We start from the raw sequence: 6541 nt of genomic DNA, 5'->3' as shown, positions 1-6541 counted from the left end.
GAGATAGACGTACAGCAAAATTTAATTATTCAAAAATTGATGTGTTTACTGAAGCTGAAACATCTTTAAATATAAAAATTCCTACATCTTTAAAGAATTTATTAATAATTAGTGGATTTGAGAATGAGATCATTATATCTAATATAAATGATTCTGATATCAGAGACATGATATCATTTGCAAAAAATGATTTACATAAAATTATAGATAAAGAAGATCTACCAAAATATTATGGCTTGTACTGGAAAAATCCTTCTCTATTTGAAATAGTACCTGGATATAAACGCATGATAGCTCTTTTTTGTGAATATTATAAAAAAAATTATCACATAAAGATATTTTAGAAAAGATGAATAGAACAAAAGGAAAGCCAACTGAAAAAACTAAGTGTAACAATAAAAAGAGTCAAATATTGCATCAATTGAACTCAAATAAAGCAAGTACATCATCTTCTATATAGTAAGTGAAGAGATAATGAATGATTTATTAACATTTGAAGAATCATCTGAATCCATAACTTTGGAAGAAAATACACGAATAAGAAAAACAATTACTTCTTGGGCACAAGGAAAAGTAACTAAAGATGGATGGAAAACTTTAAAAAAATCATTCAATAATATAAGTATAAAAACAAACTTAGATGCAGGTGAATTAAATTGTATTATAAAATGCTTTTGTGATGTAAGTTATAATATATCTCAATTTTCTAAACGAGATTCAAAATCAAAACGTTGAATTTATTCTAATTTTCAAATGTATTTACTCAAAAAACATATTCAAAACACAAATTCATCTGCAACTAAATTTGTTAATGAAAAAAGTCGTATTACTCATTATCAAAATGTATCAAAAGCACCGGAGTTTTCAAACGCGAAAATAGATCACAATATTGAGTAAATACAAAAAAAAATAGAAAAGACTAGTTAACATGTAAATAATGAGGAAGACACAGCAGAAATTATGAATGTAATGAAAGTCATTGATCAAGCAAAGTTATGAATGTAGTGGAAGTCATAGATCAAGCAAAAATTATTTTTGATACAGTAAATGTAATAGATACAGTAGAAGATGTAGTACAAAAAAATCGAATCATAGACTTGCAAAAAATTAATGAAGAGTATGATAATGACTGCTCTATTTCCAATTCTAGTTACGTTGTTGATCCAATATTGATTCTAATAGTCATACTTATCCTAATGTTAAGGTAAATGCTAGTCAATGTAATAAATGGAAACGTATGAAATATCAAAGATCTGAAAGATTAAAGAGAGCTCGAGAAAAATTAAGTCCTAATCAAAATTTAATAGCAGATTATTTTATTTTGGCTGAAAAAATTTCCAAAATTATATGCCATAATTCTGAAGTAACGGAAAATCTTTTATCTAAAATAAAAAACTTAGAAATAGATTCTGCTATTAAAGATAATGAAATAGTTATAAATAATTTTTTGAAGGAACTCTTATTGTTAGATACATCATTAAAAAATTCGGCAAACGCAAACAGAAATTCTTATGATAAAATTACAAAAAAATTTAGTATCTATCTCTATTATGTAGGGGGAAAGTTACTATATGAAACATTACACGCAAATTTACCAAACGCATTACCTTCTATAAGTACTTTAAATATTCACATGATAAATGTCAGTATACTGAGGAACGTAAGATAGATTTTAATGGTTTAGTGCAGTATTAAAGGAAAAATATGCTTCAAAGGTTATCTGGATTGCCGAAGATGCTACACGCATTATGGGAAAAATTGATTATGATTCTCGTTCAAATAAAGTGTTTGGATTTGTTTTACCTTTAAAAAATGGTTTATCTGATCAAAATAAATATGTTGCTACATCTGCAGAAGCTATACGAAATTTTTTAAAAATTGGTACTAAAGCTACATATGCATATGTAATAATGGCTCAATCTTTATCTTGCAATGTCCCTGCATATTGCTTATCTCTGTTCAGCACAGATAATAAATTTGATGCAAAAGATATTCTTGAGCGGTGGACTTTTATAAAAAAAAGAAGCAAAAAGATTTGATATAACTATTGCAGGTTTTTCGTCTAATGGTGATACTCGTTTGTTAAAAGGAATGCGTCTTAATAATAGTTTACCAATTATAAGCAATCAAACATTCCCATGGAGCAAAACGTGGCCTTGGTTTCAAATAGACATGACTAAAGTAGAAGAATGTTATATACAAGATACAACGCATATTATAACTAAAATGCGAACGAGATTTTTGAAAGAAGGGATAATACTTCAAATGGGAAATTATTTGGCCACTGTAGATCATCTGCACTATTTGGTGAAAAATGTTTCGAAAGATAAACATCTTCTAACCTCTTATGATTTAAAAGGAGAAGACAAAATGAATTACTCTGCAGGGGAAAAGATGTGTTCTTCACGTGTAATAAGTCAATTAAAACAAATCGCTAATACTGACGGTACAATTGCTTATTTAAACCGCTCAAGAATATCTTTAAATAATGAATTATATAATATTATCTTTCTTAAATGATTCTACATTTTTAAGTGATCGAGTGTATTATATGTGGTACGAGTGTATCATATGTCCTATAATTTCAAAGATATTCGCTAAAAACGAAAAATTCGTTATTCTTCGAGGGATTATTTCAACCTCTAAACGTTGAGATACGCCGCTAAAAAAAATATGGGTCTAATATTTTTTTATGTTCTACAACATATCCAAAGCTCATTAAAATCAGTGATGGACACTTCCGACAGTTCCCTTGTTAGTCTTCTTTTTAAGAATATGGCGAGCATGGATAAAAAAAATAAACAATATACTATAAAAGATAATTTTTTAACTAACAATTGTTACCTGTGTATAAAATTAAATGCTTATAATTTGATAAAACTAATTACATTATTTAAAAATAATAAGCAAACTTTAACGCCTGAAATGTTTCGTTCGACAATATTTAGTAGTCAAATGTGTGAAAAGCTTTTTCGGATAACTCGATCTATGATTTCCACTTATTCTACTGTGATTAATTTCAGTATTAAGGATTTAATTAATCGTATTGAAACAGATAAATTCTATAATGAATGATCTTTCGAAAATATTTATATTTCTCAGAGAAAACAAACAGTTTGAAACTCTTATGTTCTTACATATGAAGATATAGAAAATTTAAATATCACAAAATTTGTCGAGAAGGCTCTGAAAAATGTTATTAAAAGTGCTGAAAAATTAGGTATGAAAATTACAGTTGATACAGATTGGAAATTTGTTGATATTTTTTTGCGAAATTTAGACAATAATTGTATATTTGATGATATAGAACATGATATCGATAACGATTGCATTAGAAACTCTAAAAACACAAATTTCGAAGATGTAGACATTTGTGCTTCTAGTTCAATTTTATTTGATAATTCTGATTTCAAATTAGAGAGTTTAGAATTGAAAGATTTTTCAAAACAAATATCACGGAAATCGATAATGGAAAACTCGCCTTTCGTAGAAATTAAAGTAAATAATAAAATAATGATTGTTAAAAAAATCTTCTTATTGTTGGCTTCTTGATGATAATAAAGGTAAAATAAGTACGGATAGATTACGAAAATTTATCACATTTAATAACGCAAATAAAAAAAGAAAAAACTGTACAAAGATGCAGCTTAAAAAGAAGCAAAAATATCTTCAAATTTCCAATTCTTCTAAAGAAGATCAAATGTGTAATGAGGAATGTTTCCTTGAAAATGATCCTAATACGATACTTGAAATATTATTAGAAAAATATTATGCTGTTTTTTATGATGATAACTACTATATTGGCCGGGTTGTTGATCAGTGTAAAGATCAAGTTAAAATGAAATTTTTAAAATCTGAGCTTGACTGTTTTATTTGGCCACGCGATGAAGATGTGACGTTTGTTGAAACGAAATTTATTTTCTACGGCCCAATTGAATTAGTCGGAACCGGACCTTTTACATTAAAACATTCTGATTTAGAGGCTATAAATAAGAAGTATAAACTAACAAAAAGTCCTGAACTTTAGATATCTTATTTATTATGGCTTTATCTGTTTTATTTATGTTATATTTGCAAACTCTAGATATTTTATTCTATTTATATATTAAAGAAGTTATTTTTTTTTTAATTACACATAAGATATCATATAATAATATATAATAATATTACACAAATATTATAAGAGTTTATGCAATATAAAAAAAGAAAAAAAATATATATACAGAGTGGACCATTTTAATCCATCCAGTCGAATATCTCGAAAACCAAGCCCGGGAGAGAAAAATGTTTCAGACAAAAGTTGTTTGGTTTCGAGGGGACCATAAGATAGTACCATTGATTTGACCTTGAAGAATTATTTGAAGGTCACATGAAGGTCACCTCAATTTTTTTAAATGGCATCCCCTATTTTTCATTACATATTCTTGTAGCTGACCTCGAGAGCTTTCCAAAACATTATAATCAAATGTTTCTTCATTAAGTATTTTTCGAGTTATAAACCTCCAAAGTTGCAGTTTGAAAAAATTCAAAATATCTCGTAAAATATTCACTTTCCGATAGTCTTATCTTACATGATTCAACTAGTCAAGGCAAGATTTGGACATGATCTAATCGGTCAAGGCAAGACCGAAACATGATCCAGCCAGTGAAGGCAAGATCTGAGCATGATGCAGCCAGTAAAGGTAAAATTCGAACATGCTCCATACCCTACACGCGCACATACACACACTTTGCATACACTTGCACACACCCTACACATATTCCACACACACTCACACATAGGTTATGTGACTTAACCTACACGCATGTACACACACTTCACATGCTCTTACACACACCACACGAACACTCTACACACATTCCGCATACATTCACACATAACCTATACACACATACACATACTTCACACACACTTATAAATACACATCCCACATTTACACACACACAGATAATCGGCCCATGTAGACGATTGCTACAAATCCTGTTCGCAGAAGTACAAACCTGATTGATCCCTTGATTGTTCTTGATGTTCTACTCATCTCAAATAGTCTATTTTTGAAATAATATACCCTCTATTGTTTCCAAAGAAAATATCGACCAGAAAATTTATTTGTCACTATTTAGGAATCAATTGATTACGAAAATCTCTTCCTGTTGATCGGAGTATCAAACTTTATTACTCACAATCAGAGGCTTACGTCTGCCGACAATACCCATGGCTGATTATCGTCCCTCAGAGATTGTTGATATTCTCCTTGTTCTCGGAAAATGTCAACTAAATTATCATGAAGCTTCGCGAGTTTACCGGAATCGTTACCCCGAAAGAGAACAACATCCGAATCATACTACAATCCGGGACCTCGAACTAAGAGCTCGCCAAGGCCATTTAGAATGTCAAAGAGCACATCATGAATATGATGAAGATGATGTTCGTCTGCACGTTATCTTGGCATTCATTCATCTTAATCTTCATACAAGTAGTCGTATTATGGCTAGAGAAATTGGTGTCCCGAGAACAACGATCTTAAGAATTTTGAAGAAAATGAAGTACCATCCTTACCATATCACGTTAGCACAAGCTCTTACTCAAGCAGATATGCCGTTGCGTGTACAATTTTGTCAATGGGCACAACAGATGATCCGAGCTGATCCGAATTTCTTCTATTATGTTATGTTCTCTGATGAATCGACGTTCAAAAATAATGGTGAATTGAATAGACATAATTGCCATTATTGGTCGGATGTTAACCCATATTGGCATATACAAGAAGATAATCAACATCGCTGGAATGTGAATGTTTGGTATGGTATTATAAATGGTTTCTTGATTGGTCCTTATTTCTTTGAAGGAAATGTTAATAATGTAACTTTTTGGAACTTCTCAGGGATCATTTACCACAATTGCTTGAAGACGTTGAATTTTATACACGTCAAAGAATGTGGATACAAATGGACGGGGCGCCACCTCATTATGCGGCAATAGTGAAAGCTTATCTAGATCGAGAATACAATAGCAGATGGATTGGGCGACGAGGGGCCATCGCATGACCTCCACGATCACCTGATCTAACTTCACTTGATTTTTATTTATGGGGGTATATTAAAAATATGGTTTATAAGCATGCGCTTACAACTAGAGAAGATATGATAAAGAGAATAGGAGTAGCTTGCGCAAATATACCGCGAACTATCTTATTCAAAACGGTCAGGCACTTCGAAAATAGGTTGAAATTATGTATTCAAGCCAATGGAGATAATTTTGAACAGTTCCTTTGATGAAGATCTTACCTTGACTGGTTGGATCATACTCGGATCTTACCTTCACTGGTTGGATCATGTAAGATAAGACTATCGGAAAGTAAATATTTTACGAGATATTTTGAATTTTTTCAAACTGCAACTTTGGAGCTTTATAACTCGAAAAGTACTCAATGAAAAAACATTTGATTATAGTGTTTTGGAAAGCTCTCGAGGTCAGCTACAAGAATATGTAATAAAAAATAGGGAATGCCATTTAAAAAAATTGAGGTAACCTTCATGT

The 6541-nt window shown here is 30.4% G+C and overlaps 2 pseudogenes; both read left to right on the top strand.

Moving 5' to 3' along the window:
• Positions 1-995: 995 nt before the first annotated feature.
• LOC140675591 (uncharacterized) lies at positions 996-4637 on the top strand (annotated as a pseudogene).
• Positions 4638-5596: 959 nt separating this feature from the next.
• On the top strand, positions 5597-6276 carry LOC140675501 (uncharacterized; annotated as a pseudogene).
• The last annotated feature ends 265 nt before the right edge of the window (positions 6277-6541 follow it).

Source organism: Anoplolepis gracilipes, unplaced genomic scaffold (genome assembly GCF_047496725.1).
Source record: "Anoplolepis gracilipes unplaced genomic scaffold, ASM4749672v1 Contig19, whole genome shotgun sequence".
NCBI lineage: Eukaryota > Metazoa > Arthropoda > Insecta > Hymenoptera > Formicidae > Anoplolepis > Anoplolepis gracilipes.
The sequence above is the reverse complement of the archived record's forward strand: the minus strand, read 5'-3'. Positions and strand labels throughout refer to the sequence as shown.